The sequence below is a fragment of the Arachis hypogaea genome, chromosome 12, assembly GCF_003086295.3.
Source record: "Arachis hypogaea cultivar Tifrunner chromosome 12, arahy.Tifrunner.gnm2.J5K5, whole genome shotgun sequence".
Lineage (NCBI taxonomy): Eukaryota > Viridiplantae > Streptophyta > Magnoliopsida > Fabales > Fabaceae > Arachis > Arachis hypogaea.
Window position 1 is genome coordinate 46,536,438 of NC_092047.1, and position 10,880 is coordinate 46,547,317.

Here is a 10,880-nt window from a genome sequence, read left to right on the forward strand (position 1 = left end):
TGGAGTGCTCTACTCTTGTGGGAAGCGGAGCATTGAGGCTTGTGTTGGAGCTCCTTGTTGCGTGCCAAGGCTGTGGGGCAATCAGGATAGCACTCCGCTCTTGTGGGAAGCGGAGCATTGTTGCCTTGGTGTGGGGTGTCTTGCACGCATCACTTCTTCATGGCCTTGTTAAGTTGCGCGCTCCAAGCTCCTAACCGTGTCAAGTTGTGCGTGTTGCACCAAGGAGTAGGGCTCTGCTCTTATAGAGAGCGTAGCTCTCCCTTTGCTTTGGAGAAGTCCCAAGTTCGAGACCTTGGAGAGAGCTTTTTGATGCAAATTTCCTTGGTTTCTTGTAGCGCCTTCTCTCCTCTTTTCCTTGAGGTGCTTGGTTCAAATCCTTTTGAGTGCAATTTTGCCAAGTGTGGCTTATTTTCCTTTGTGAGTAGCGCTCCCCACTCCTCCTTGCTCATGAGTTCGATCCTTGGAGCAAGCATTAGCAAACTATTTCCTTGGATTTATTTGTGAGTGAAGCCCGATAATGCTCTTAAGGGGAGCGGAGCATCATCCTTCCCTCCTTTGTTTCTTGGCTCCAAATTGTGCTCCGCTCTCAAGGGGAGCATAGCATAAAGCCTTGCTTCCTTAGTTCTTTGTTATACTCCCAGTAAAGTGTTGTGGCTTGCCTCCTTCATTGTGCCACGCCTCTTTGTTTCTTTTGCCACTTCTTCTCCTCCTTGGGCCACGCTTCTTTGGCCACGCTTTCTCATTTTCTTCTTTTCTTCACCTACAAGTAATCAAAATAACCAATCAAAGTATCACCAAATTCACAAGGTTTACAAATCATTTAAATATCAATTAAATTTATCTTAAACCTCATGATTTAGTATCAATTAAATGGTGGTTGATTGATTCAAAGAAATCATGCAAATCCATTCCAAATTACTTACTTACAATGCAAGAAAGTGCATGAAACCTAACAAAAATAAAGAAGAAGACTAGTAAAACTAGGCTAAGATGACTTGTCATCAGAATTCAACAATTCTTTAAGTTGTGCTTGGGAGAATCAAAACCAGAAAGCATATGACAGTTCATACTCCTCTTATCAAGAGCCATCATCACTTGAGCAAACCTTCAATTTATTTATGCAAACTTGTCCAACCTCACCTTCTTGTTCCTCATTTGAAATTTCTTCATTACTTGATTATGCCTCAACACAAAGTCTCCTCCAAGATCCATACAACTCATTCCACCAACCACAAAACTTATTCCACAATTCATAAGATTCATTCCATACCACTCAAAACAATCTCACTACAATACATCCATATTCACAAAATTTCCCTCAGCCTTCATCTTTTGAGCTAGTAGCTGAGGATCCTCTTCAAAAGTCCAGAGAATTATTAGAAAGGCAAGAACAATCTTAGAGAAGACAAGAAATTCTCCTCCAAAAGATGGAGGAACACTTGGAGAACATAAGGAAACACTCAGAACTACTAAGTAAGGAAGATGAAGACCAATTGGTGGATGTAAAGGAGGAAGTGAAAGAGCAAGACAGTGAGGAAATCAATCATGAGAATTCAAACTCAAGTAAAGCAGAGAAGTACATAGAGGAAGAGCTCATGGAACCACCAATTCAAAAGGCTTTTGATGAAGATAATACTCCAACAATCACACAGCAACCATGTCTTGATATCAAGGAAGTGAAGGCTACCAACAACAACACGGAAGAGAGGATTGTGACCCAGCAACTATTAAGCATATCAAGGAAGAAGGAGAGGTCAACCACAAGTAATCCAACCCCTGGACCACCAGCAAGAAAGCTCAATTAAGTAATTAAAAAAAAGAAGCTTGCTGGGGAGAGGCCAAGAAAAGGGGCACTGACTGGCTCCTCTTTACCATTGAGATCATTCCTCTTAACAAACTGGAAGAAGAAGAAGAAAGTCATCAGCTACAGGTCAATAGTTTTTCCATTTCTTAGTTATTTCAATAAAGGAGTTAAGTAGATTTTTCTGTATTGCAAAGAGCTAACTTTGGTGTTGCACACCAAAATAATTAAGGGGTGAATGTTGGATGTTAAGTCTGGTGTTCCACCAAAAAAATCTCATTAAGGACACATTACACCCTCAGCATGACTAGTATCGGCTCCAAACAATCAGATAAACTGCTTAATAATTGTTATGTTTCTAGTTTTTAGTTTATTTTCTAGTTTATATCTACTTCCTAGTTCATAGTTTGCTTTCTTAATAAAAAGTACTTGATGTTTCATGCATGTATTTATTCTGCTGCATATAGAAGTAGGCAAGTAACTAAGTTTGGTGTTCCCACACCAACTTAGGTTCAGAGAATCACAAGCATACATGCATGCTAACTATTTCTCAAGTGCTTCGGGAACAAGCAACCTTCAATATCTCTTGTAGAAAGTAATTCAATCTCTTGGAGGAAAAGATACCTCATCATGGACAAAGGAAGGACATGGAACCCAACAATGATGATGACACAGAGGAAACAAATAGACTCCAAGAGGTTGTATTATTCTCTGACTGACTTTAGCTTTAACATGTTAATTGAAAGTGCAAATGTTCCCTGTTGATTAGTATTTCTTAGATTTATTTACTGTCTGTTAGTTTGTTTGTTTTCGGGCTATTATGGCTTGCTATTCTAAGTGCTTGATTCACTTCCATCTTAATTGAATTATATGCTTTGTTCCTAATGCTTGAATAAAAGAAAAATTACTATGAAACAGAGAAAGAGTAAAAGTTTGGTTTAATATGAGACAGAATAAGGTTATGTGGTGGTATGTGCTGGTTTATTAGTTGATTCATGAATAAGGCTGAATGTTGGGATGACTCTGTGATATGAACTTGAGTTGCATTTCATGAGACTTGACAAATAAAAAAGGTCCAAAATAAAAGAAAGAAAATGCAAGAGAAAGAAACAAAAAGAAATAAACAAGGCTGGGCACTGGTGCACGAATTTGCGATCATCAACAACGGCGCCAAAGACTTAGAGCTCTCAAACGTGAATCACACATTGTCACAATTCCGCACAACTAACCAGCAAGTGCACTGGGTCGTCCAAGTAATACCTTACGTGGGTAAGGGTCGATCCCACGGAGATTGTCAGCTTGAAGCAAGCTATGGTCATCTTGTAAATCTCAGTTAGGCAGATTCAAATGGTTATGGAGAATTGATAATTATAAAATAGAATAAAGATAGAGATACTTATGTAATTCATTGGTAGGAATTTCAGATAAGCGTATGAAGATGCTTTGTTCCTTCTGAACCTCTGCTTTCCTATTGCCTTCTTCCAACCATTCATACTCCTTTCCATGGCAAGCTTTATATTGGGAATCACCGTTGTCAATGGCTACTTCCCGTCCTCTCAGTGAAAATGTTCCAAATGCGCTGTCACCGCACGGCTAATCATCTGTCGGTTCTCGATCATGTTGGAATAGGATCCATTGATCCTTTTGCGTCTGTCACACGCCCAACAATCACGAGTTTGAAGCTCGTCATAGTCATCCCTTCCCAGATCCTACTCGGAATACCACAGACAAGGTTTAGACTTTCCGGATCTCAAGAATGACCGCCAATAATTCTAGCCTATACCACGAAGGTTCCAATCTTAGATTAGAAACCCAAGAGATACGCATTCAAGCCATTGCTAGTAGAATAGAGGTGGTTGTCAGGCAGATGTTCATAAGTGAGAATGATGATGAATGTCACGGATCATCACATTCATCAATTTGAAGAACGAATGAATATCTTATAGAAGAAGTAGGCGTGAATTGAATAGAAAAACAGTAGTACTTTACATTAATTCATGAAGAACAGCAGAGCTCTACACCTTAATCTATGGTGTGTAGAAACTCCACCGTTGAGAATACATAAGAACAAAAGGTCCAGGCATGGCCAAATGGCCAGCCCCCATAAAGGTCTAAGATAGCATAAGACTAGTCAAAGATGGATTAAAATACAATAGCAAAAGGTCCTATTTAAAGAGAACTGGTAGCCTAGGGTTACAGAAATAAGTAATTAATGCAGAAATCTTCTTCTAGGCCCACTTGGTGTGTGCTTGGGCTGAGCATTGAAGCTTTCACATGTAGAGACTTTTCTTGGAGTTAAACACCAGCTTTTATGCCAGTTCTGGCGTTTTGACGCCAGAATTTCTATGCTGACTTGGAACGCCGGTTTGGGCCATCAAATCTTGGGCAAAGTATAAACTATTATATATTTCTGGAAAGCCCAGGATGTTTACTTTGCAACGCAATTAAGAGTGTGCCAATTGGGCATCTATAGCTCCAGAAAATCCACTTCGAGTGTAGGGAGGTCAGAATCCAACAGCATCTGCAGTCCTTTTTCAGCCTCTGAATCAGATTTTTACTCAGGTCCCTCAATTTTAGCCAGAAAATACCTGAAATCACAGAAAAATACACAAACTCATAGTAAAGAACAGAAATGTGATTTTTATTTAAAAACTAATAAAAACATAATAAAAACTAACTAAAACATAATAAAAAGATACTAAAAACAATGCCAAAAAGCGTATAAATTATTCGCTCATCACAATCCCAAACTTAAATTGTTGCTTGTCCCCAAGTAACTGAAAATCAAGTAGGATAAAAAGAGTAGAATATACAATGAATTCCAAAAACATCTATGAAGATCAGTCTTGATTAGATGAGTGGGGCTTTTAGCTTTTTGCTTTTGAACAGTTTTGGCATCTCACTTTATCCTTTTGAAGTTCAGAATGATTGGCCTCTATAGGAACTCAGAATTTAGATAGTGTTATTGATTCTCCTAGTTAAGTATGTTGATTCTTGAACACAGCTACTTTATGAGTCTTGGCCGTGACCCAAAGCATTTTATTTTCCAGTATTACCACTGGATACATAAATGCCACAGACATATAACTGGATGAACCTTTTTCAGATTATGACTTTAGCTTTGCTAGAGTCCCCAATTAGAGGTGTCCAGAGCTCTTAAGCACACTCTATTTGTTTTGGACCACGACTTTAACCGCTTAGTCTCAAATTTTCACTTGACACCTTCACACCACAAGCACATGGTTAGGGACAGCTTGGTTGATGACAAGTCATCTTAGCCTAGTTTCACTAGTCTTTTTCTTTTGTTTTCACTTGAATTGTGCACTTTCTTAAGCTACAAGTAAGCTGATTTGGGTAGATTTTCATGTTTCCTTTGATTTAATCAACCATGTATGAATTCATGCTATTTCATGAGGTTTTATGCTATAATTGTCATATATTATGAAAGAATGAATATCTCATGATTTTGAGCATAGCTTTGATGTGTTTGGTTGATTAATGATAGGGGAAGAAAGCTTGGAGAAAGGTTGAAGCAAGAAGGAATGGCTAGGAGTAAAGAGAGGACAATGGAATAAGTGAAAATGAACCAGGAAGCAAAAAGTTGAACCAAAAGTTAGCCTCAAACTTTTGCACAAACTTTTGGGTGAAAAGTTAGCCCCAACGTTAGCCCCTAACTTTTGGGCTAATGTTGGCACATGAAAATTACTCCCTGGGCATCAAAAGTTTGCGCCAACGTTAGCCCCTAACTTTGTGGCTAACGTTGGCACATGAAAATTACTCCCTGGGCACCAAAAGTTTGCGTCAACGTTAGCCTCTAACTTTGTGGCTAACGTTGGCATGAGAAAAACACTCCCTGGGCACCAAAAGTTTGCGCCAACGTTAGCCTCTAACTTTTGGGCTAACGTTGGCACATGAAAAACACAAAGGGGGAGCAAAAGTTTGCGCCAACGTTAGCCCCTAACTTTTGGGCTAACGTTGGCGCCATAAGTGCACTAAGGAAGGCCAACGTTGGAGCAAAAGTTAGACCCCTAACTTTTGCACCAACGTGGGTATCAGCAAAATATGGGGGCTGATATGAAAAGTTGGACCAAAAGTTAGACCCTAACTTTTGCTCCAACTTTTACTCAAACTTTTGCAAAACTTCAACCCGGTTCAATTGGTTCACTTTGGTTCTTCTCCAAACTCCAAGAGCAATCAACCAAGGCCTCTCTCAACCCAATTCCACCAAGAGCAAAGGCCCAACTCAAGGCTTGAAGATCATTTGAAGAAAGTGTATAAATAGGATAGAATTCAAGTTTTTCGGGAGCTTTCCTTTTTGGAGTTTTCATAATAGTTTTCGGAGAGCTTTGGATATTGAGTGATCTTTAATTTCTTAGTTTCGGGGAAGGAGAATTCCACTCTCTTCCTCTTAGTTTTATTGCTTTCAATTTCAATTGAAATTGTCTTGGATCTTGGGTTGGAGAATTGAAGGAATTCTGTTTCAATCTCATCCGAAGATCTCTCTGTTTCTTTTACTGCTTATTGAATTTAATTTCTGTTAATTGTTCTTCATCTACTTCCTTTTCAATTTACATTTCCTTTGCAATTGTTCTTGTTGGATCTAGGAAGGCATTGAGATCTAGACTTGGTTTTCTAGTCTCTTGGGTCCTGAGATCCGGATTTCCCATTTCCCATTCCCTGTTTACTATTTTCATGCTTATTTACATTCCTGTTTTAAGATCCAGTTTGATTCAAGACATCCTTTACTTCTCTGTTTGTTGCAATTTACTTTTCCTTGTTTAAATTCCTGCAAATCCAACTCCCAATTCCCTTTACAATTCAAGCCATTTACATTTCTTGCACTTTAAGATTCTGCAATTTACATTTCTTGCGTTCTAAGTTTCTGCCATTTAATTTCTTGCTCTTTAAGATTCAGCACTTTACTTTCTGTTCTCTTTAATTTCATGCCAATTACCCATTCCCTTTACTTACTATGCAATTTAAATTCTGCAAATCACAAATCTCTCAACCAAATCTTGATTCGCTTGACTAAATCAACCACTAAACTAAAATTGCTTAATCCTTCAATCCCTGTGGGATCGACCTCACTCCCGTGAGTTATTATTACTTGATGCGACCCGGTGCACTTGCCGGTTAGATCTGGGTGTTTTGGAGAAATTTGTTTTTCTACGAAAATATCCCATCATTGGTTCAGCCACTTAGGCTAGGATTTTATTCCTGTGGGCCCTCCTATCCACTGATGCTCAAAGCCTTGGATCCTTTTTATTTTACCCTTGCCTTTTGGTTTAAAGGGATATTGGCTTTTTCTGCTTGCTTTTTCTTTTTCTTTTCTCTCTTTCTTTTTTTTTTGCATATATATTTTTTTCTGCAAGCTTTTCACTGCTTTTTCTTGCTTCAAGAATCAATTTTATGATTTTTCAGATTATCAAATAATATTTCTCCTTTTCCATCATTCTTTCAATAGCCAACAATTTTAACATTCATGAACAACAAATTAAAAAAAATGCACTGTTCAAGCATTCATTCAGAAAGACAAAAGTATTGCCACCACACCAAAATAACTAAACTGTTTTAAAATTCAAAATTCATGCACTTCTTTTTCTTTTTCAATTAGAAACATTTTCAATTTAAGAAACGTGATGGATTCATTTTCATAGCTTTAAGGCATAGACACTTAGACATTAGTGATCATGTAATAAAGACACGAACATAAATAAACATAAAGCATAAAAATTCAAAAAACAGAAAATAAAGAACAAGGAAATTAAAGAACGGGTCTACCTTAGTGATGGCGGCTTGTTCTTCCTCTTGAAGATCTTATGGAGTGCTTGAGCTCCTCAATGTCTCTTCCTTGCCTTTGTTGCTCCTCTCTCATGGTTCTTTGGTCTTCTCTAATTTCATGGAGGAGGATGGAATGCTCTTGGTGCTCCATCTTTAGTTGTCCCATATTGGAACTTAATTCTCCTAGGGAGGTGTTAATTTGCTCCCAATAATTTTGTGGAGGAAAATGCATCCCTTGAGGCATCTCAAGGATGTCATGATGAAGAATTTCCTCATGCTCTTGTCCATGAATGGGGTCTCTTGTTTGATCCATCCTTTTCTAAGTTATGGGCTTGTCCTCATCAATGAGGATGTCTTCTTCTATGTCAATTCCAGCTGAATTGCAAAGGTGACAAATAAGATGAAGGAAGGCTAACCTTGCCAAAGTAGAAGACTTGTCCGCCACCTTGTAGAGTTCTTGGGATATAACCTCATGAACTTCTACTTCCTCTCTAATCATGATGCTATGAATCATGATAGCTCGGTCTATAGTAACCTCAGACCGGTTACTAGTAGGAATGATTGAGCGTTGGATGAACTCCAACCATCCCCTAGCCATGGGCTTGAGGTCATGCCTTCTTAGTTCAGGGTAGGGTTTGATAGGTGAGGGGTTTTTAGGGAAGAGGTATTGAGTTAATTGGTGAAGGGTATTTGGGGAAGAGGTATTATGAAAAGGTGTGAAGAAGAGAGAGAGTGAGTTGAGGTTGGTGGGGATCCTGTGGGGTCCATAGATCCTGAGGTGTCAAGGATTTTTCATCCCTGTACCAAGTGCCATACAAAATGCCCTTCTCTGCCAATCCTGGTGTTAAACGCCAGGTTGCTGCCCATTTCTAGCGTTTAACGCCAGCTTCTTGCCCTTTTTTGGCGTTAAACGCCAGCTCTGTGCCCCTTTCTGGCGTTAAATGCCTAGAATGGTGCCAGACTGGGCATTTAACGCCCATTCTGCTACCCTTACTGGCGTTTAAATGCTAGTAAGTTTCTCCTCCAGGGTGCTCTATTTTTAATACTATTTTTCATTCTGTTTTTGCTTTTTCAGTTGTTTTTGTGACTTCACATGATCATCAACCTACAGAAAACATAAAATAACAATAGAAAATAGAAATTTAACATAGATAAGTAAAAATTGGGTTGCCTCCCAACAAGCGCTTCTTTAATGTCAATAGCTTGACAGTGGGCTCTTATGGAGCCTCACAGATACTTAGAGCATGGCCTCCCAACACCAAACTTAGAGTTTGAATGTGGGGGTTCTGCTTGACTCTGCATTGAGAGAAGCATTTCATGCTTCTTCTCCATGATTACAGAGGGAGATCCTTGAGCTTTAAACATAAGGGAGTCCTCATTCACTTGAAGGACCAATTCTCCTCTGTCAACATCAATCACAGCTTTTGCTGTGGCTAGGAAGGGTCTGTCAAGGATGATGGATTCATCCATACACTTCCCAGTCTCTAGTATTATGAAATCAGCAGGGATGTAATGGTCTTCAACCTTTACCAAGACATCCTCTACAAGTTCATAAGCTTGTTTCCTTGAATTGTCTGCCATCTCTAATGAGATTCTTGCAGCTTGAACCTCAAAAATTCCTAGTTTCTCCATTACAGAGAGAGGCATGAGGTTTATGCTTGACCTTAGGTCACACAGAGCCTTTTCAAAGATCATGGTGCCTATGGTACAAGGTATTGAGAACTTTCCAGGATCTTGTCTCTTCAGAGGTAATCTTTGCCTAGCTAAGTCATCCAGTTCTTTGATGAGCAATGGGGGTTCATCCTCCCAAGTCTCATTACCAAATAGCTTGGCATTTAGCTTCAGGATTGCTCCAAGGTACTTAGCAACTTGTTCTTCAGTAACATCTTCATCCTCTTCAGAGGAAGAATACTCATCATAGCTCATGAATGGTAGAAGTAGATTCAATAGAATCTCTATGGTCTCAATATGAGCCTCAGATTCCCATGGTTTCTCATTAGGGAACTCCATGGAGGCCAGTAGACGTCCATTGAGGTCTTCCTCAGTGGAAATCACTGCCTCTTCCTCCTCTCCAGGTTCGGCCATGTGGGTTATGGTGATGGCCTTGCACTCTTCTTTTGGATTCTCTTCTGTATTGTTTGGAAGAGTACTAGGAGGGAGTTCAGTAACTTTCTTACTCAGCTGACCCACTTGTGCCTCCAAATTTCTAATGGAGGACCTTTTTTCAGTTATGAAACTTTGAGTGATTTTAATTAGATCAGAGACTTTGGTTGCTAAGTCATAATAGCTCTTAGAATTCTCTGTCTGTTGCTGAGAAGATGATGGAAAAGGCTTGCTATTGCTAAACCTATTTCTTCCACCATTATTGTTGTTGAAGTCTTGTTGAGGCCTCTGTTGATCCTTCCATGAGAGGTTTGGATAATTTCTCCATGAAGGATTATAGGTGTTTCCATAGGGTTCTCCCATGTAATTCACCTCTTCCTGAGACAATATGGCATTCAGAGTATCAATCTCAAGAACTCCTTCCTTCTGATTTGTCCCATTATTCATAGGCTTCCTTTCAGAAGTGTACATGAATTGGTTATTTAAAACCATTTCAATGAGTTCCTGAGCTTTTGTAGGCGTCTTCTTCAGATGAAGAGATCCTCCAGCAGAGCTGTCCAATGACATCTTGGACAGTTCAGATAGACCATCATAGAAAATACCTATGATGCTCTATTCTGAAAGCATGTCAAAAGGACACCTTCTGATCAATTGCTTGTATCTTTCCCAGGCTTCATAGAGGGATTCACCTTCCTTCTGTCTGAAGGTTTGGACTTCCACTCTAAGCTTGCTCAATTTTGAGGTGAAAAAAACTTTGCCAAGAAGGCATTGACTAGCTTCTCCCAAGAGTTCAGGCTTTCTTTAGGTTGTGAATCCAACCATGTTCTAGCTCTGTCTCTTACAGCAAAGGGAAAAAGCATAAGCTTGTAGACCTCGGGATCAACCCCATTGGTCTTGACAGTGTCACAGATTTGCAAGAATTCAGCTAAGAACTAATGAGGATCTTCCAATGGAAGTCCATGAAACTTGCAATTCTGTTGCATCAGAGAAACTAATTGAGGCTTAAGCTCAAAGTTGTTTTCTCCAATGGCAGGGATTGAGATGCTTCTCCCATAGAAGTCGGGAGTAGGTGCAGTAAAGTCACCAAGCACCTTCCTTGCATTGTTGGCATTGTTGTTGTTTTCAGCTGCCGTGGCTTTTTCTTGTTTGAAAAGTTCTATTAGGTCCTCTATAGAGAGTTGTACTTTAGCTTCTC

The 10,880-nt window shown here is 39.4% G+C and overlaps 1 non-coding gene across 1 annotated transcript; it reads left to right on the forward strand.

Annotated features, from left to right (window-relative positions):
• Positions 1–10,306: 10,306 nt before the first annotated feature.
• On the forward strand, positions 10,307–10,414 carry LOC112731298 (small nucleolar RNA R71). The gene has a single exon (XR_003167083.1). It is a non-coding gene; the product is annotated as a small nucleolar RNA R71 (small nucleolar RNA).
• The last annotated feature ends 466 nt before the right edge of the window (positions 10,415–10,880 follow it).